At 44.5% G+C, this 21227-nt stretch overlaps 1 protein-coding gene across 1 annotated transcript in view; it reads left to right on the top strand.

Annotated features, from left to right (window-relative positions):
* Positions 1-21227, top strand: part of TRIM29 (tripartite motif containing 29) — an 89942-nt gene that overhangs the window by 49909 nt on the left and 18806 nt on the right. Inside the window, exon 10 of the transcript XR_012766107.1 lies at positions 3869-3992. The gene's annotated coding sequence lies outside the window, so the exon portion shown is untranslated. The remainder of the gene's footprint in view (positions 1-3868; positions 3993-21227) is intronic.

Genomic DNA, 21227 nt, shown 5'->3' with positions numbered 1-21227 from the left:
CTCTGGTGCATTTATTTTACTAACACTTATGGCAAGCGTGAATCCCCATTTTATGACCACAGGGAACAGAAGCACAGAGAAAGTGAGATTTGCTTAAGGTCAAAAAAGGAGTTTGTCGCAAGACAAGAATTTAAGGTCTAATCTCCAGCCAGAAGAGGATTATTTTCATCAAACATATCTAATCCCATTTTGAATCCACTTGTCCCTTAGCTCAGGAGCATGTGGCAGCAAATAGTTCTACAGTCTAGCCTCATAAAAATACTTCTCTGAGAACAACTGTTGTGTCGACACCTTAGCACATTCGAAAACCACTTGGCAGATTAAAGGTGCTATTAGTACAGGGAACACAGGGTTACAGCGTAGCTCCACCTTTTATCTGAAGAGACTGCAGGCATCATTGGGAACCTTGGCCTTACCAACGCAGGCGGAGGACATGATGGATGTAGGGATTTTCTCCACCCTTTTTGCTCCAGTGTAGCACATTTATTGGGTCAAGAATCACTGGGAGCCGGACATCTGCAACGTACCTTTTGAAATGATATATAAACTCACCATGGGAAAACAGTGCAGACTTTGATACACAGCATATGGTTAATAAAGTTAATGTGTGCAATGCTTAGGAGAGGATGGAAAGATGGAATAATACACACAAATAACTAGTAGAATCTGAAGAGAATAACATATTTTCTGAAAAAAATTAATATGAGAAAACGAAAATTTTCCCAGTTGGAACATTTATTATTTGATATACTTTTAAGAAAAATACTTTTAGGGAGATGTAATGACTGAATATTCCCAAATCCATTAGGTTTTGCTAAAACAAGAGCTGCACAGGAAATAATCAAGAAGAAAAACCTCATCCCAGCATACTCTCATGTTCAGTAGGCATAAGGGGCTTTTACCCTTCATAACTAACATAATAACTTTGTGTTTTCATTACCAAGAGAAATGTTTAATTCCCATTTGAACCTCTCTACATGCTCCACTTCCATCACATCAAACACAGAAAGTTCCACTAAAATATGTAGAATTAAAAAAAGGTCTAGGACAGAGGATTGGCTTCAACTAATGAAATACATGAACAAGGTAACAAATCTCTTGGCATACAAATAAAAATGCAGAGCTCATCTCTCCAACATAGGACAGCAATTCCGGGCACCCTTTCTGTTACCACAGGATCAAACTCCTCACTTTGCAGAAAGACTCAGTAAGATATTCCATATTGAACCAGCCAGGTAGGAGTTCAAAGCTGCGTGCTATATTGTTATTTTTTATTAGTATGGCTGTTAGGAACATAGGGCATCACTTTTTATCATATACTGATAGAGTTACGGCCAGTCAACTAAATTATGCTAATCATTAGGAGTTTTTTTAAGGGTAATGTCTTTTCATTTCATAGATAAGAGAGGCTAAGAGTGTGCACATAGTCACAATGGCTTGGCTAACAGGCAGTAATTTGTTAAAGGAGAAATTAATTTCCATAAGTAGTCCATACTTTCCCTGGCAAAGGGAGGGGTAGAGCTCAGACTCTTCAGTTCCCAAGACACTCCTGTCACTTGTGGGGAGGAAGAATTCCTCTTTTTCTGCCCATGACAAGCAACTAAAAAACAATGCGAAGAAGTCACACTGCCAGCCAGGCAGTAGCACAAATCACTGCATGTAAACCAGCCAGTTTCTACTCTGACGAAATATGATGGCCACACATTGATGCCCTCTTGGTGACCAAGGCACTGGCCCTTTTTCCTCCTGCTTCAGCCAGCCTCAAGGAAGACAGCAGCCTAACCCCGGCATCTCTCCCTTCCAACTCCCAGATAGGTCTACGTCAAAGAGTCCAGCCACAGCAAGGAGTAAGGCTGCAAAGTTCCTCTCCAAGACAACTGCATATCAAGTAGAAATCACACAAGCACTCTTGATAAACAGCAGGCAGCCCTGCTCCTACCAGCTAACAGGATTAATCTAGATGCACACAGACACAGCTGGGCAGAATCAAAACATGGAGCAGAGACTAAATTACACCACTTAATGGCAAAAAGTCTTTGAGACTTCCACAGCCTTCCCCCTTGCTGCTGCAGCCGTGGTAAGGGGGAGAAGCTGCATCCCTACCTCTCCAGCTACCCTCTGGCAGGCACCAGTTCAAACGGCAGGCAGACCTCAGAGGTGAAACCCAGTTCTCATGAGAGCAATAGGCAGGAGAGAGCCAGGTCTTCACAGACCTGGAGTCACAGCTGCCGAAAGTGAAGAGATGAGCTTTAGAAGCAGTAGCAATGTCACAGTCTCTTACAAAGTGAGAGGACATGGCTCCGTGGTTAACACCACAAAAGACTCAGGCTCTTCTGCCAACCAGTTAATAGCAGAGCGATTTCCCCAGTTCAGCACTGAGCCTGCAGTTCACCCATACAGTCTTTAACACCAGAGAGAAAAACCTCCACAAGCTGCAGCAACAAAGTAGAGGTGAAATGAAAATAAGAAGTGTATCGTCAAAAGGCTAGCATCATTTCTACATGGTTGAAAGTAAAAGCCACTGAGGCCATGCGAGAGGGTCTGTGGATTTCCTCCTCTCCCTGTAAAGACCAGGGGACCTTGAGACTGGAAAAGATGGATAAGTTCTATCATAGTTTACCTATGTTCAGGTCCCTGCCGAAACAGTAGAAGGGAGACAGCAAGTGATACAGCTGCAATCACAACTGCATGTTGAAAATAAAATTTGGGCACAGGTGTTGCCTTTCTGACTCCACACCTCACTTTCATCCTGTGCACATCTCATTTGCCTTGGTTCTCACACACTTCTGTGTAGAATTGAAGAAAAACCTAGCTGTCATGGCTAATGCCCCAGCATCACTTTCCCTGCATTTACAGTGCTGTGGGCCAGTAGATGCAGAAAGTATTACAGCAGGCACCAGCTGGATGTGTCTAAGTGGACAAACTTGTGAATGCCGGAAATAGTTTGGGCTCGCTCTGCCCCATAGCCAGATCTCATTTAGAATCAGTAAGCAAGGCTCTGTGTGGGCTGGCTCCATTCATACTGGGCTCACTAGAAACAAGACTGCTAGTCGTCTAGGAAGTAACTGCCTGACTTGCCTCATGTGAATTTTCCTAGCAAGCGAAAGCTGAATCTCCTGTCCCCGAGAGCACAGAGACCTCAAGATGACCAAGAAAGGGTCACATCAAGCTGTAGTAAGCTGCCCTCCTACTGGCTGCTAAAATCCAGGACAGATTATGAACTCTGCTTGAACTCCAAGTGTGAATAAGCTACTTCCAAGTGTTTCCTAATGACACCTGTGCACTTAAAGGGAACTTCTTTCATTCTCTAGACAATTATAATGTCTGGTATGGCAATACCAGCACCTTTGTGGTTTCAAATCAAAGAATTTCAGAAACACTCCTAAATTATTGTAGCACATTACAGAGCTCTTAGTGGGACATGGGTTTCCCCTCAGCAGAAACAACAAGCAGTATCCTCCTCTGAGAAGCCTGGAATAGTTGTAGAGCAGTGATGGGAGGTTAGACAAGAGAAGCAATGACCAGATTCTGAGAGACTTTGTGAAGAACACAGAGCCCCCAAATATATAGCTGCTTACCAGCTTTCCAAACTAGCAACAGATGTGAAGATTCTGCATTCAGTATCGTAAGGGGTTGTCAGTACTATATACCATTAGAGCTGATCAGACTAAGCTCAGCAAGAAAAAGCTAACATTGGTAAACTGATACTGGCCAACATGATTCTGCCTAGTTCGTGGCTTCTGCATAGAATCTCTTTTTATTCTCATGAATATTAATTGGTAAGAATTATGCCACAGAGAAAACATAGTCATGAAGCAAATCAAGTTTCCAGCTCAAAGGTTGTTACTGTCTTTTCTTTTTCTTTCAGAGCATCTATAATTTTTCTTGTGGGATACAATTCATCTGCTAAGCACCTTCCTGCCTGGAAGCAGGTCCCTGGTGGACTGAAAAGATAGAGCTGGACCTCAAGCAACGTAGAAACTCACTTTCATGTAAGTGGCTGTTTCCTCTTTAAGGATAACTGTAAGTCTGTATTTCATAGCAGATGAGAAAGATGCTTTCTATTTAAAGCAGATGGGTTAAGAGTTCAGGAATGGAGAATGAAAAGAGATCATGGGAGGAAATGTTCTTGGAGATGTAGGGATTTGAGAGTGGAAATAGGCTGGCACTTGGCAAACAAGACATTACACAGGGCAATTTGTATCAAGAACTGTTCTGACCTGTCTTAAATCAGTTCTCTAGAGTGTCCCCTGCGGTACCACAGTAATTTCCTTCAGCTTTTACTCAAAGGCCAGACTCTCCTCTAGGCAACTTCTTTTTCACAGGTTGTTTGGGTGATCTTAAATGGCAATTGCATTACCAGTAAGACCAGTTTCCTTTATTTCTGCCAATCAGCATGCTATAAACTCCATTACCTGCTGTAGAACACAAGTTCCTGCCTGGGGCTGTTGTTTCAGCAGCTTTTAAAGCCCTGAGTCCCATGTAAACTTGATGCAATGGCCAGATCCCCAGCTGGGTTGAGACTACCATACCTCATAGCAGCCTCCTAGAGCAATTCAAAGAGCCTGTTTGGCCTCAGCTCAGGGCTGCAGAGCAGGATGCTCTCTGTCCTGGGTGACCCTAAGCACATCACTATGGGGCCCCTGTTCAGAAAATGCCTAAGTACCTTGGCAAGTCTAGCCTGTAAGTCTTTCCTGCTGCCATGACTCCACCAGAAAACGCTGTGCATTTCTATGGCATTCTGTATCTGGATACACAGTACTAGGACCCAGACAGGGTCCTTAGGGACACAGAATGGATGTGTACCCCTCTTGTCTGTTACTCTTTGTTCCATTTTTTTAAGCAGCACTCATTAAACTCTTCTTGCCAGGCATTTGCAGTTCTAACTAAAAAAAAAGTGTGTCTCCCAGTTTCTTGGCAGGGGGGAGTACCCTCGTTAGAACTATTCATGTTGTGTATCTTTCAGACATTAACTAGTCACTGTGTTTACAACCAGGTGGACGGAGTTCAGAGACATCAGACTGCTGATCATCTTTGAGATTTTTTTTTTTATATCCCACATATTCCTCTTAATTGAGTGATGCTTACCTGCTGCCCTCCTTCTTAGCGTATTTGAAATACAAACCCAGACAACCACTGGTTTGCTTTGCATGTAATTTTTTTTTCCTTTCCTAAGAGATCACAGAGATAAACCTCACAGTCCCAGCAGCAAACCAAGAAATCCTCCAGTACAAACAGCTAAAAATATTTTTTACAATAGCCATCTTGGTATTTACATATTTGCTCCCAGTCTCCCCATCTAATTAGACTCCGAATCTCACATTCACTTATGCTGGCACAGAGCTCCATTGTTTTCATGTTTTGAGTCTGCGACTATCTGGAGGGCTACAATATAATCCCATTTATGCCTTTGGTGGTGGATGAAGCAAAACCAAAGAAAACTGAATACTCAAGTGAGGAGGAGCCTATCTGCAAAGGCTGAGGATGGCCAAGGCAAAGCTAATGGAACTGATACTATGGACCCTCTGCACAGGGCTCAAACGTGGGGCAAAGATTGACCACGTCATTGAATTCATAGATGTGTTTGAAGATCTTTCATGTGAGCCAGGAACTAGATAATTACAAAGCAATCCAGAGAGAAGTTACTGGGCACCAAAAGCAAAAAATACCATTGGCAAAATCTGTAGATGCAAGTGGAAACATCAGCGACAAATGACAAGGGCAACAGAGGCAGAAGGAGTTTCCAGCAGATTGTACAGGGACCTGGATTACCCACATGTTGACAACTTCAGTGAGCTGCTCTTTCTACATGTGGGACAAAGCAGAGGGGAAGAGGGTCACTTCATACATGAGCTGTCTCCTGTGTTTGTACAACACGAAGAGAGCAACCTTGAAGCAAAACTGGAGCAAATGTGCCTGTTGCTTCACAGCTCACATAAATGATGCGCTCGCAGAGAAGCCAAGACATGCTTGGGAGGAGCAGTCTTTACAATGCAGCCACAGAGACACCAGTTCAGTAACCAATGCAAGGCATTTGGCACGACAGCTTCTCAGCTGGATTTGTGAGCTCGGTGTTGGCCTATTGTTATAGCTTCGAGTATGTTAGCAGGGATATGGTCATAAATCCGCAAGTTCCCAGCCCAGCAGCAGGTTGAGTTGCAAGGACCACACCAGCTGACACCAATGGTTAACAAAGAGCATTGAAGGATTTCCCCCAAAGTACGATATAAGCATAAAAAATGAGATGGGAAAACACCAGAACAAGCCCTTAGAATAAACCTGAACTCTCCTCTCCGTGAAGTCAAACAGCTAGATCTACCTACCTAGCAGCTGAGTATCTGTCCCAGTATCAGAGTCAGGCTTATTGCTGTTGGACCTTCTCAGATTTAAAAGTAAAAATATTATTTCAAATTAGATGGCTTGGTTTTAATTAAGGGCAAAGCGGAAGGAAAGGTGAAGAAGCTGTGAGAAGACAGCACAAAAATGAAATGATCTGAAAAGATGCAAATTTGGAAAATTTTCTTCTAACTCCTTGCCTCTGTTTCCCTGCCATGTGAAAGGATGGCAATATCTGCATCTAAAGGGGTAGAAGCAAGCTTGCTCGAACAGCGTGTGCAAAATCTATTTGCCGTTCTTGCATGAAAGGAGCTATTGAGATATGTGGTATTAACTGAGCCTTTATCTGATACCCTGCCAACTTGTTTGAAAGTCTCTTTTATCCACAGCAAGGTCAACAGCCGCTAGTGTGGCTGAGATAAGGCTGTGCTTCTGGTCCAAAGAACCCATCCTGGCATTTTGTCTGGTACAGAAATAAACCTGTAAGCTTAGGATTTCTCTCCCGTAGTTTAATGCATTAGTCAGAAAAGCAGCCAGGAAGGAACCCTGATGTGCCATAGACTGACCGGGGGGGGAGCTAATAGCTAAAGAAATTAGCTAGAGGCTAAAGAAATTTTGCCTCCCCAGTCTTGATCTATTTGTGTTCTAAAATTCAAAATCCAAATCAGTTTGATTTTTAAGTAAGAGATGCTCCAGGGGTGCGCATTGGCTCAAAGGGCAGACAAGAAACCACAAAGCCTTTCCACCTTTGAGTTAGCAGCAAACCTGACCTGCTTTCTTAGCAGCAGGATGTCATAGGGAGGTGACAACCTTGTAATTGCCAAAGGCATGGGAGTTTTAGGCTGTACAGTACCAAAACTGTAATTCAGTGATCTCTGCAAAAAGATTGTGAGGGATTGGTCAGAAAATGCTAAGCAATGGGGAAATGGTTGTTAGCAGAGAAATCCTCGCTGCTGCTACATATGCTACCAACTTCAAGTTGTCTTTCTGCCCAACAAGTCTCTCTATTATGCTGTCTCTGACCACGGAGGGATAGGGAGACCCTTGCTCTGTGAGTTTGCTGTGTTTTCTCTGTGACGGGCATTATATGCCCAATTACTTATCTTCCTAGACTACTTAAACTGGGATCTTGCTGACCCTAAACAAGGAAACGAGTCTCACAGTATAAGAACCCTTGTATACTTTGGGACTACAGGAGTCTTCAAGGAACACAAAGCTCTTTTGACAGCAAATCTATGAAATACTAGCCTGTCTCCATGCTGCTCTCTTACTGAGGAGAATTGTAAAAGAGGCAGCAACATTAATTATTGATCCCAAATAGAATTAATAAAGAAAGAACATTTACTACAGTTGATAAAATGTTCCGTGCAAGATCTTTATCCTCAGGTCAGAAACAAGCAGAAACAAGACAACAGCACGCAGTTCCCTGCATGCCAAACAAGACATGATCCTTTGTTTCTCACAAGGCAGAATGACTTCGGAGCTGCTCAGGGTACAGGGTGAGTTTCCATCATACAATCAAAGCATGAGCCATGGTCCTACATGGTGCAAGCACTGGGCCTCAGCAGCTACACAGCTGCCCACCCTTACAGCTCTAGGAAGCTATCTGCTGCCCTAACTCTTGCGTGCCAGCTGCAGATTTGCAGACAGACATTGCAGCAGGCAGCTACACCAGCAGAACTGGCCAGATTCTCTCTACAGATGAAAAAGCCCTCTGCTCAGAAGGCAGACATAGGTGGGGTGGCGATGGGGTTGAATAAGACAGCTGAACCTGAAAGCCTGTGCAGGCATGTTGCTGGTTCAACAATTATAACCATGCTCCACTGGAGGAAATGGAGTTGTACTTGGGGTTGGTGGTGTGCTTTACTGAGCTTTCAGGAGCAGCTGTCTTTCCCCTTCCCACAGAATTTCAACAGCAAACCTGTCTGGGTATTATGGCATTTCAAGGCTGCGCTGTGTTTAGGCATGGTATTTCTCACTTTTGAGGTTAAGATGGTTTCCCTTTTAGCTTGAATAGAGGGCTGCTTCTCAAGGGAAAGCCTCTCCAGAGACCACAGCCTCCACTATGTACCTGTCTGACAATGACACTATTTTGGTCTCCATCCTCTTGGTGTGCACACACTACCATCTACATAAATATTGTCAGTGCACATAAATCTACATAAATTAGCTTCCTCCCACCTCACCTCAATGTCTAGTGAAAGAAAAGAACAGCAGAAAAAACAAATTAAAGACGAAGGACTAGATCTTCAGATTGCAGCAAGTCTGTGCAATTCTTTGAATTCTGTTGAAGTTACTCTGGTTTACACTACCTGCAGGGGTAATGCAAAGATTCTCCCATTGCCTTGATTCAGGATGGTTTATGACCTAGTTCTACCTATTTGTATCCACAAACCAAACTAACCTGCATTATAAATTATAGCAGAGGGAGGGGATATTTTTCTCCTCCTTTCAGAAAGCTTTACATTCAAAGTTATTTGTAATTGGCCATTAGCTCCCAGATATATTGCTGAGACACAGAATAAATCCACACAAACTATGCTAACGAGTACGATTTTGAAAAAGCTTAATCAAAGTTTTGATATGGAATCACAATCAGCAGAAAACTGCCAGTTCTTAAAGCTCCAGTGTCTGCAGTCATCACAAATGCCCTAAAACCAGGAAAGAGTGGTAGCTTCAAGGGCTGGGTGTAGGAAACCACATCAGCAAGGCCCTAGTCTCCTCCACATATCTTCAGGTCTATATTTATATTGCCATCAGCAGCATGACAGCAGTACCATATGTCTTGCTGCTGCCCATACAGGACCCTAAGAATGAGGTGATTGAAGTACAGGTTAACAAGATTTTGGGCATTTATTCTAGACATGGTTTTATACTGCCCTCCTGCTAACAACTTGCCTATTGCACAGTGAAGAACAGCAGTAGTCACCTCGTTTAGGATTTTCCTCCCGTAGCTCCAAACATCAGCTCAGTCTCAATCCATCACTCCTGCTAAGAGCTCCATTTTTCAGATCAGCTCCCATTCTCTCATATAAAATTTTAAATTAAGATGGATGCCCCACAAAGCCAGGGTGCTCTCCTCTCCTCTACATATCAAGGAGCAGAAATGGAATATTTTTGGACTCTGAGTACCAGGAGATAAAGGCCCATACTATCCCATAAAACAAAAATGACCAGGTCATCCCTCCTCCTGCTGCCAGTGTTGCTACAGCTGTAGCAGTGAGGAATTGCCCATGTAGACAAGGCTCCCAAACGATTTCTGTGAAGTGGATGATGGGACTGTAATTTCATGTCTTATGTTGTCAGGGAGTCACAGCAAACTCAATTAAAAGCTGAGACCAGATGAAAGAAAAAAGAAGGGAATGTGTGTACATATCTGTGTGTGTCTAGGACAAAAGTGATGATTGAGGTGTCCCTGTGCCCCAGCAATAGAAAGTGTCTGCTTTTGATGAAAAACGGGGGATGCAGAATGTGCTGATAAAAAACAGGAGCATGACCAGGAAGGAATCCAGCTGACAAATTACATTGAGAAAAGAACATTCCAGGTGTGAGAGGCAACGAGTCGTTGTTCTGATTGAATAGACTTGTTAATAAAAATACAATGAACAAAAAATGAAATAGAGGGCAAATCCTTCCAAATAAGATTTCAGTCCTGACTTAAATCCATGGCTTTATTTATGAGTTCCTCTGTCCTCGCTCACTCAGCAAGCCAGTAGAAGAAAATAAGAGAGAGGTGAAAACAGACTGAAGCATGTCACATCCCTCCCCAGGTCTGACACACAGCAATATAGCTGGGAGCAGAGGTGCAGGGAGTAAGTCACAGCAGTTTCAAAACATCTTTCCCCTCCAGTTGTTTTCCTGGAAGTGGCAGCAGTTGTGAGGCAGCAAATCTTGGTCATTGTACTTCATACCTAGCTCTGCCCCACAGCAGGCAAGCGTTGCACCTGTACAACAGCAATATTGGGCTCAGCCTTTTGTTTGTTCTGCTTTGGTGTCTTGCGCTGCGTCCATACCATAGAGGCCCATGGCAGGACCCTGCTGTCAGATACAATGGCTAGGGAGCTCTGTTTAGCCGGGAACAGGAGCTCCATCAACTTGTGGTGGGGTAGCAAGAGAGCCCTATTTCCAAGGGTCTTTCAGGCGACTCTAAGAAACACCAGCACTAAGTACTTTGCAAGCCTCTAGCACTGCACTTTTCCTTTTGACAGGTTTTATTTTTCAGTTGCTGGAGTCATACCAGCTTCTCAGCTGTGTAATCAACAGGCCAACACTGAGCCTCATTAGCATCCATTTCAGGTGCATGATTTATTTGTCAGCTTTGGAAAACACCTTTGATGTCACATGGGGAACATTAGCATTGTGCCATGAGATGGGGCAAGGGAAGCACAAAGACACTGCAAGCAGGCATGAGAAAAGATGTAAATCGTGCAGGGCTGAAACTGCTTTAAGGTATGCACCTCTGCTACCTGCTGCTCTGAACACATTGCACTCACAGGCATGATTGTCCATTCTCGGGACCAAGGTCTGCCTGGGTTTCTCTCTGCCCACTTCCTTTTTCTATCTCCACTGCCAGTTTGACCCACAGGGAGTTTCAGCAGCAAAAATCAGTGACCATAATCCATGGGGTGAGAAAAGTAACAGAAATCTAAGTGCATTTCCAAATGACTCCCCTATCCCCCTGCTCACAAAGCCTTAGACTTTGTGGGGCCATGTTTCTGCCTCTTAGATGCTGACAGACTAGTGCTCTCCAGGGCTCATTTACCATCTGAGACCCACTTCCACATTGCTTCCCAAAAGAGTTTAACGGAGCAGAGACAGCATACACAGGAGCAGGACGAGGGGCGAAAAAGCTGGAGGGAGGGTTTCAGTGTTTCAGAGTGCTCTCCTTGCATTTCTGGAGGAAACTTTGCTTCCTGCAATCCTGCATCCAGTGGGAACCAACAGTGCTAGGGTGGTCCTGTGCCAGCTCCCAGCACTCGCATCTCACTGAAACTCATTACAGAAAATGCCCAGCTGTCCTGCCCAAACTGGCACTGTTACTCATCTCAGACCATCAAGACTCATATTGTACAACTACTGCCTGGCTTATCTGCCCTTGCTTCACCTTGCTGTTTGGACTACTTTTTGGGACTTTCTTTGGCGCAGAAACATGGTGAGCACCACTGGAGGGCCCACAAGTTATTTGAAGGAGTCTATCCTGTATTTGCCACCCCCTGGAGTTAAAATATAATGAGATCTATAAATAATAAATAAATCAGCAATTCTTTTTCATGTCTATAGAAAGGCTATTCTCTAAGGCTATATAGCTTTTCAAATTTTTAATGGAAGTGAAGGGGGGAGCTAGAGAGTTTTTCTTTCAGATTTTAAAGATAAACATACAATTTGTGGAGGTTAAGCTTTAAGAAAAGAAAAACATGTCAATAAAATGAAATCGGATGAAATCATCTCTTTCAGTCCAGTGCAGGGGAAAGACAAAAGCAGAAAGGTGTAGTAAGTTTTGCTTGGAATCTCTAAAGAGAAACATTTACTTCCATCAGATAAACAGATCAAGCTTTTTTAATGCATCTGTACATGGCAATTTGAACAATTCCTTTGCATGCAGCAGGGTGTTTGAAAATATGAGCTCAGTGTCTGACAGACCTACAAAGAGAAAGAGGAAACCAATACATACTTTACTAACATAGGTGGCCTCAGTCTTTCTGTGCTGGGGAAACAGGACAGACTGCCTTTAGGGTCATTCAATTCAACATGCAGGGCAAAGGGTATTAATAATAGAAATCCCCCCCATATCTGAAAGATGTATATACTAGGTCAATTCAAGCAAAATATCACTGATGAAACTAGCACATTTGAGTTGAGGAAGAGCAAAAGAAAAGCCGGTATCGCACCCCTAGGTCCTGTCTCAGCAAAGCCTGCTCTGCCTGCTTCCTTCCTAATGAGGCACTTTACAATGCTGATGAGAAAATTCCCTGGTGGAACAGAAGCACCAGGGTGAAGACTAGGGATACACTTAAATTTATATACAGTAAGATGAAGGCAGGCACACAGGAAGGGGAGCAAAGCTGGAGAAATGGAAGGGAATCAAATTGACTTGCTCTGTTGCACACACCTCAACATTTGCAGTGTCTCTTCTGTCAGTCCCCTGCTCCTCCCTAGAGAACAAGCCAAAACACCTATGCTTTTTTTATTTATGAGAACCTTCTATTCAGTTACCCCTGGTCCAGCAGAGCTTTTTCGCTTTTGTTTTCCCAAGCATCAGAACAACACTGCTAATCCTAGAGAATAATATTAACGTAAACAATATGATTATGCCCATAAGAAAATGTCAGCCACTATAAAACAACACAGCCAAGGGGATCCAGTAACAGAACAAAAACAAGGACAGGAGCTTATTTTTGGATTTGTTCTGTTCTTCCGTCATTTTCTATCCATTTTTCCTTGTACTATGTAAAATAGAAATAGATAGAGCAGAGTTCTTGGGCATTGCCAAAGAAAGCCAGCCTTTTGTTAAGGCCAAATATTAGAGACAGACACTAGCTTAAGTGCCTGCTCTTCAGGCAGTTTGAAAAACATACCTGAAGCTATGACTGACTTCCCCGTTGAACCCCAGGTTCATCGCTGCCCAAGATGCCTGTCAGTCAATGTTTGGCTGTCTAATTATCTGTACAGTACCCCTTTGAGAGTGGAGATTACCAAACTGAGCCTATTGCTGCTTGGCTGGACGGTGCGAGCAGAGCAGAATCCGAGTGTTGCTGCCCCAGGACAGCCTTTCTACATGGACTGTACAAGATTAGCACAGACTGGAGGCCTTGCTTATAGATGGCAAGCACTAGCATTTCTTCACACTTCAAGGCTTGAAACAAACATGGAACAAGCAGAGTATCTGAGATCTTGAAAACACTTCCCCACACAACCCTAAGTGATTTTTCTAGTGCTCCTACAGCCATACCTGGATGAGAATTGGAGTCCTGTACTCATATTCTGAGACTGTATTTGTGGAATGAGTCATTTCCTGCCAATTTGGGAAAACCTGGGGTTTGCTTCTGTAGGCATGGAGTTTTCTTTCTTGAGTACTGCAGAATGCAGGAGCTCGTAGGGGGGATTTGTCTCAAACAGAGCTGTGTGCGCACTTCAGGTTGCTAGGCAGGTTCTTACAGCATGATCATCGCTCTGATAGTAGCTATCAGCTGCCCTGCTCACAGCTGCATTGCTGAGAAAATTTTATTTCCCCTTTTTGGGGTGAGCATCTCCTAGTCCACATGAGTCCCTTCAGTCTTTGTCTTCATTTTTTTTAAAAAAAATCTCCCATTACTGTTTCTTCTAAAAGCTCTGAGATGGTCCCCAGAAGCCATACAAGAAAACAGAAATCAAATGAAGATTAAAATGCTGATCTAGAGCTACTAATGCCCCTCAGGAGTTAGACAAACATCCACTTGGAATGAGTCCCATCTGGATAACAGCAAGAAAAGTTCAAGAACAAACCTTGAAGGTTAACATATTAGCCTTCTCTAGACCTCATATCCTCTTTGACATTCACGTCTTTTCCCTAGCATTATGGAATGGCTTTGAGACCACATGCAGTAAAGCTCTGACAGTGGTTGCAGGGCTTTAGCCAGGTGAAAGCTGCCCCTGCTCTGGGGGCTGTGTGATGCACTAATGGGCTGAGAAAACCTGGATGCTCTTCCAGCACATGACAGCATCTCGTGCATGACTGGCAAAGTCCGCTCACCTCCCTGAATGTAACCGTTCTCAGAAGATGAAGGGTTACAGCGTAGCTAGGAAATGAACACTTAAGGACTGGACTCAAACTGTCCAGAAACAGGGAGAGCAGGTCAGGTGAACAAGAGAATTTGGCTTGCCCCTTAGCTAGCATTAGAAACTTAAAAGGCAAGGTTCAGCTCTGCCAGTGGAGATGTCTCTGGCACAGAGGTGTGTGTGCTAATGACCCAGTGACCTCTCCGAGCTACTTTTTAAATCAGTAGGAAGAAAGGGACTCTTCTTATGTGTGGTTCATCTCCTCCTGAGGTCAACTGTCTGGCTCATCCAGAGTTTTGCTTTGGACAAGTCATAGAGCTGGTCCCCCATTCCGTTGTGCTTCAGCCCTCTCTCCTATCTGCAGGCAATTCAGTCTTTGCTTCATCCAGTTCATCTTGTTGTCCTTCAATGCCTTTGGTTTTGTCATAGATTTTTATGTGTGTGTGCACATTAAATCTGGGCAGGAATGTGTTTGAATGTTTAGCCAGATTAGCCTGGGTTTTATTTATTCTTGCTGGGACATGCACTCCAGCCCCTGGCTGACATTATGTTAATTGTTTCTGTTTCATTATCCTTACAAGAGGTGTCTGTGTGTGTGTGAAATGAAGAAAGCCTCATAAGCCTTCACATCTGTTTTATATTCCCTTTGATTCCTCACCGGCCTGTTCCAGCATCAATACCCCCTTTGAGCTGGTGACCCTGATGGTTCTTGCCTCTCCCCATTACCTTTTCATCCCTCTCTAGGACCATACTGATTTCCTGCTCTGTTCTCCTCCTCTGTCCTCCACCCTAGACCTTCTGCTATTTCTCCTTCTCTCTCTGACCTGCCAAGTTCACCCTCCTCAGTGCCCACGCTGCAGGCAAGGCGCTTCTTGTCTTGCATCCTCTCCCCTGTATCAAAGCCTCCCAGGTATCAGTGCCCCAGTCTGCAGTCCTGCGGGTCAGGTCTCTGCTGGGATGGCACACCCTGCAGTGGCAGCACAGGCCTTCCCCAACAGGTTACTAAATCCCTGCTAAACTCAAGTCCACAGATAAGTACCACTCTGCCTCTGATGGCAGGGGAAGAGAGTCTGAGAGGGCCCTTCACTGGGGATGGACACTGACTGCACCTTTGCTCCCACCCTCTCACTGAGTGGCCACGAGCAGCAGTCTCCAAACTCTTGGTCTATACACAAATATTCATGTTTATGGGGTCAGGGTGGCTGCTGGGATCAATCTGGGATGCAGCAGAGCTGCCCACAGCAGTGGCCTACTTGTACCTTGCTTCTTTTTGGCGTAATGAAAGAAGTAGCTACCAGGTGCCTCTTGCTGTCTTTCTGTGCTGGCAGGTTATTTATGTGCAAATTACTTGTCCGTGTTTCCTGCTTATAAACACGTTAAAACCTTCCATGGAGATGGGGTGTGGGAGGGGCATGCAAGGGCCTTTTGATCCAGCCAGGAGAGTTAACACAGTATTATTCATAACTAATTAGACATTTTCAGACAGGAACAGATAGCTATATACTGAGCCAGTTAGTTAAACTGAGACTGCAGCTGTGAGCTGGGCAAGGCAGAGGAGAAAAGCCCCTAGGAAGGTATTCAGCTACAATTAGACCATGTTGAAACACCAGCTCTTGCCCACTGCAGGGTCAGTGGTAACACTTTCCTATTGCAGCAGTAAGAACAGCACCATTTAGATTCCTATTGGGTTCCTACAGTTTCTGCAGAAACTCCTGAGCTTAATTTACATTGCACTGTGACTTGGGACTGCACCAAGATCACCGTCCTACCCTGCTATAGGTGTCCCTCTCCTTTTCCTAGGGTTTGACACCTTGTGTTCTTTCCCTCCCCAACACTCTGCATGAGGACCAAAGAAACACCTTCTCAGTGACTTTTTGTCTTTATTTTCTGTGATGAAATGTATTTCCCCAGTTTCTGGACCCTGTTTGAGATGGTGTTATCTAACCAAGCGCATTTTCAGTCAAGTTACCTGCAGCCCTCTCCAGTCTGGTAGTGTCTTTCTGAAGGTAGCTCACAGCCAAGTTCTCTCTATATGCTTTTGCAAAATAAGCTTTGATTAACTGAAACATAGACATTTTAAGATCCTTAGATGAAAAGTATTAGAGTGGCTACGAGAACAGTAGATTCACAGACCTGAAGAGGCCACACATCATGAAAACCTACCTCCTACCCAGAATAGGCTGCAATTTCTGTATCAACAAAATTATATCATTTTTAAAAGCCCCATAAATCTTGAGCTTAATCCAAAGAGGTCCTGGGTCCTTAACAAATCCTCTCAGCTGTCCATTACTGCCGTGAGTAGCATCTGCGTACCCTGCTCTGAAGTTAGCACTAGCATTAAGTGTTGAAGGCTGCAAGTTTGTCTTCTAGGAAGACAGGAACAGAGGAGAAAGGGAGATTTCCTGGGAGGGATCATTTTTTTCTGGTAGAAAATGACTCGCTTATGACTAGTGCCCTAGAAATGTAGGGCTGCTTTCCAAAAAAGGAGTCTGAGTTAACCCAGAGGTGGAAGAATAGGAAGTTGTGTCCCTCTGCTCTTGGGCCTGTGCACAATCCGCAGGCTCACGGCTCCTACCCAAGAGAACCCACTCAGCCTCATGCTGGCTCTCGCAGGCCCTACCTATTGCCCTCTCCAGTTCAGGAGCTGCTGTCTCTGGAGATCTCACCTGGACACATTGATGCAAGGGCCAGCAAATACAGGGACTCACATGCTTGCTGGTAAGCAAGGCAAGCAGCCAGCCAGAGGCTTTGCTGCTGGGTCCTGCCTTCCTCCACACCCTGAGGGGCCATCCATCCCTGGTTTCCCATCCACTCTAGGAGACACTGATGGGGTGGGCACATCAGGCGCCGTGTCAAGCCAGCCACTTGCTCCCTCCACTTGCCCAAAGTGGAGAACTAGAGGCACTGCCTGTCACAATGGGTGTAACCTCACCATGATAGACCCTGTCAGCTCTCACTTCCCCTGGCTGGACAACATTAGGAAATTCAGAGGCTTCACAGAGCCTCAGGCACTTAAACCTGTCTTGTCAGTGACTGCCACTGCTGTCTAAGCATGGAACAGGAGAAGGAAAGATAGGAGAGAAAAGTTACTCCAAGAAGGAGGTAAAGATCAGCAGAAGAGTTCAGCTAAATAGAGCAGCATTGGTGACCAGCAAACAGAAGACAAGACTAAGCTCAGAAATGCACCTCCCCTCCCTCTGACCAGTTACTCAAAGTCACATCTCTAACTAGCAAGCAAGATAAGCAGCTCTGCCCCTTCCCCCGCCTCATTCTGCTGCTCACCCCATTTCCCCACTCTGTTCAGCAAATGCCTTTGCGATGGAGATATGACCTCAGCAGCGCTTAAATAAACTCTAGGCCTGATTTGCCTCCAGCTTATGCCGGACAGAGTCAGCAGCCCTCCCACAAAAGCAAGCTTAGCTGAGCTGGCATTACCTCCACCTCCACTCTGCTCATCCAAGCACCTGCTTCTGCCTGGGCTCCATAACCCCTATGGCTAGCTGCACTGCTGCTAAGCCCTGCCAGATCTGCCAGTCGGCCAAATACCTAGCCTGGGGTTTTGGAACAAAGACGTTGCTTATAATTTTTTGTGCGCTGGTGATAGTGAAAGACTGGCAGAGACTGATAAGCATTGAATCTGCTGGTTCCAAAGAGGCTGTGATGATCACTGCAGGATCCACCCATCCTCCAGAAGCCCTGTTTTCAATTGCAATTTTAATTACAGATTAAAACAGGAGTGATGTGAAGTTAGTCCTCCAGCCAGGCTGACAAAAGCAGCTGTTTTGGTTTATTCATTTCCTGTCCTCCTCCTACCTCTTGGCTGCTAAGTTATTGATGTGTCTTCCAAAGACATAGAGCTGTCAAGCCCTTGATACTTATTATTTGTTCAGAATTTTTGAGCTTTCTTATAGTCTAGAGAAGCAACCTGCAAACATGCACAAAGCCAAATCCTCGTTCCCCTTCACAGCTCTCCTGAAAACACCCTTGCAAAGAAACCAGTGAACAAACAGCTTGACCTGGGGGCTGCATCTGTAGCCCATCATGATAAACTACCCTTGGTCCTTGCTTCATTTCTGTCTGTGTTCACTCTGTCTCCTAGCACATTTAAACTGTCTGAGGAGAAACCATCTTTCTACTGAGTCATTATTCCGCTTTCAGCACCAGAAGGATTGAACTATACCTGAAACTCCTAAACAAAACCACTATATAAGTGAAATATTTAGCTAATTTGCAACAGTAATCCCATTATAACAACATAATCATTTCTAATGGTCCTGAGGTATGAGTCCAAAAATCTCTATTCAGATCTTCCCCCATCCCGCCCCCCCAAAAAAAAATTCTTGCCTCATGAAAGCTAGGAGTGTACTTTGGCAATTACTCCAGATCTCAAGCCTCCTTTCACATTTTAACTCCTTGTGACAAAGAGAAAGGACATGCGAATAACAAAGGACATGCATGTTTCACACACATCTGTGAAGACTGAGTGGAGAAGGGGATCTGGGTCCTGAGGCCATTCTTCATGATTCAGAAAGCCTCTCCACCTTCAACACATGATTTTTGGTGAAAGAGCTTTAGCCTGGCAGAAGGTGTCAGGGGGAGACAGACAGAGGTCTCACATGCCTGTGTCTAGGTACTCTTCTCTCCAGAATGATACAGGAACAGAGAATTTATGGCAGAAGGGATGGTCTGCAGGACAGATGGGCTGGCCTGCTCTGAACCTGAGACTTTCCCTCCAGCCTCTGGTGAGAGTCAGACCTGCAGACTTCCGACACCAGCATGGAAAACAGGAGGAGACCTCTCCCCTCCTTCAGGACTCAGTCAGCAGATGCCAAGCGCACTGCAGCAGGGCATAACCAGGCAGAGGGAGCTGCAAATGAGCCTGACTAGCTCCATTTGCTATCCTGGTGAGTGACTTCCCCTGCAGAGATGGGGACTGTGATCTCTAGAGGAACCTGTCAAATAACACTAGGAGCTGCACTGGGATTTATGCTGGCAGGGGCACAATATTTCACTTCAATGACACTTGCTTTCTTAATATTTTAATCATGCTGTTAAACTCGAGACTTGAGACACACAGGCGGCTGCCACCCTTCCCACTGTGCCTTCCACTGATGAAGCCAAGCCCTGCAGCAAATGCCACAGTGACAGCGTTCAGCACAGCACACGCAGCTCAGAAGTTTTCCCAGCTTATGCATCACAGCACACACCATGCCAGAGACCAAGGGTCTAATCACCCATTCTCTTCCACTGAATTCAGTGGTCCTCATGTCTCAGAAAAGCAACACAGAAGAAACAAGAACGTAAGTCAAGGTCAAGGCAGCCAGGGCTGCAGGACTCACTTCTGTATTCCTTAATAACTGCAGATAGCTAAATGCCACAACACACTTGCTTTCCAGCCAGTCCCATGCAGACTTCTTACAAATGACTAGTAATAAAGGCATCAGAGAAAGGCAAGAAACCCTCAGTGTTCAATCCTGCATGCAATATTCATACAGTTTTCATAGGATTTGCCAAACAAATTCCCTGGTATTTCAGTAACTTCAGACATTTTTTATGTTCTTGATCTGTTTTGCTTTGTTCCCTCAGGTTACTTTAGCTTGGGAGCTTTTGGTCTTCTTTTAAATGTATTATCCTAGCATGTGCACGTCCTAGGGAAACGTTTCCAAGACTCACATGTAGAGAGAAGATTTTCAAGATGCTTGTGACACATCTATTAGGGAACTGCATATTTGCAGGGGGCTATATGTTATGAGCTAGATGATTGCTTCTAATCCAGGGTCCTGTGTTGTATTAGTGTAAGCTGAAAATTTACATTGATCATATCCAGGTGGTGTGTTCATCTGATGCTTTTCTGTTCACAAGCATAACCAGACTATCTCAGAGTTGTACAAATGGATATGAAAGAGGAACACATTCCTCAGCACAGAAAGGCAGAAAACTATTAAATGCTTTTCTAATTCTGTAATTCAGCAGAGACATGAATACTGTAATGAAATGAATTTTTCAGGTGTAACTTGCAGCTTAATGAAGTCCTTGCTAGGAGAAAGAAGAAAGCAAAGGCTCTAAGGACTCCAACAGGCTATGTAGAACAGCACTGGGCTGAGCCATGGCAAGCCCCAAGCAACAGATGTTACAGAGCAATGTCGAGACATCCCAGGCCATTCTTCAGTCTGGCAAATGGGTTGTACCCAGCCCTGCATGACAGAAGATTACTGGCAGGTATCTGGTCGCTTGTAGGAGACAGGCCGATAAATCCTTCCTGCCACTGACTGCACTCCTGCTCTTCACCAGGACATTTTGACAGGGAGAGAATTGAATAGCGTCACTAACAGACAGTGAAGAAATTATGAAGCTCATTTAGAAGGCAGTAAAGAGGGAATTTTCAATTTCCTTTTAAAATCACAATGTAATAATTCTTTCAAAATGGTTTCAACAGGGGAGCAGGAGCCAAAGGGACCTCAAAGCATTTCAGCATCCAGCTCCACAACTGGGGTGGGTGCCCGCACTCTGGCTGAGAGCACAGCTTTGAGACCCCAGTGAGCAGCAGTCTTCAGGCAAACATAAGGTCTGGTGCACATTTACAACACCTGCAACTTCCAGCTAAAACTATGGCCTCTTTATACTGAAGTACATTCCACATGGATAAGGAAAAGACTCTTTTCCTTAAAGAGCTTATATTGTCCTAATGGAAAGAGGACATTGTGTTAGCACTAGGAACCAAAGCCCCAAAGTCGCTAGATGATATGACCAAGGCCTTATTGTAATCTGTGGCAGTACAAAGGTCAGATTCCAGGTTGGGCCTAAGTTTAGGGTGAATGTAAAATCAGGCTTCTGCACTGTGTTTACCTGCATATACATTATATAAAAGCCTGGGAATGTGTGCATGCTCACAGGTTAGTGGACAGCAGGGAGGATACTCATGATAGTATTAAAGTCAAAGTTCTGCCATTAATTCCTGTTGGCTCCTTGCCTAAAATTGTGATTTCAGGAGCATTCCTGGAAAACCAGAACAGATATTAGGCATGTGTGCAAGCATTGATTTAAGGCCTTTGAGTCCATACAGATTAGTATGCATGCATGAAGATGGAATCCTGGAAAGGATATGAATACATGCACGTGTTGTGGTTTAACCCCAT

Source organism: Opisthocomus hoazin, chromosome 24, assembly GCF_030867145.1.
Source record: "Opisthocomus hoazin isolate bOpiHoa1 chromosome 24, bOpiHoa1.hap1, whole genome shotgun sequence".
Taxonomy (NCBI): domain Eukaryota; kingdom Metazoa; phylum Chordata; class Aves; order Opisthocomiformes; family Opisthocomidae; genus Opisthocomus; species Opisthocomus hoazin.
Note: the sequence above shows the minus strand (reverse complement) of the source record. Positions and strands in the feature narration are given on the sequence as shown.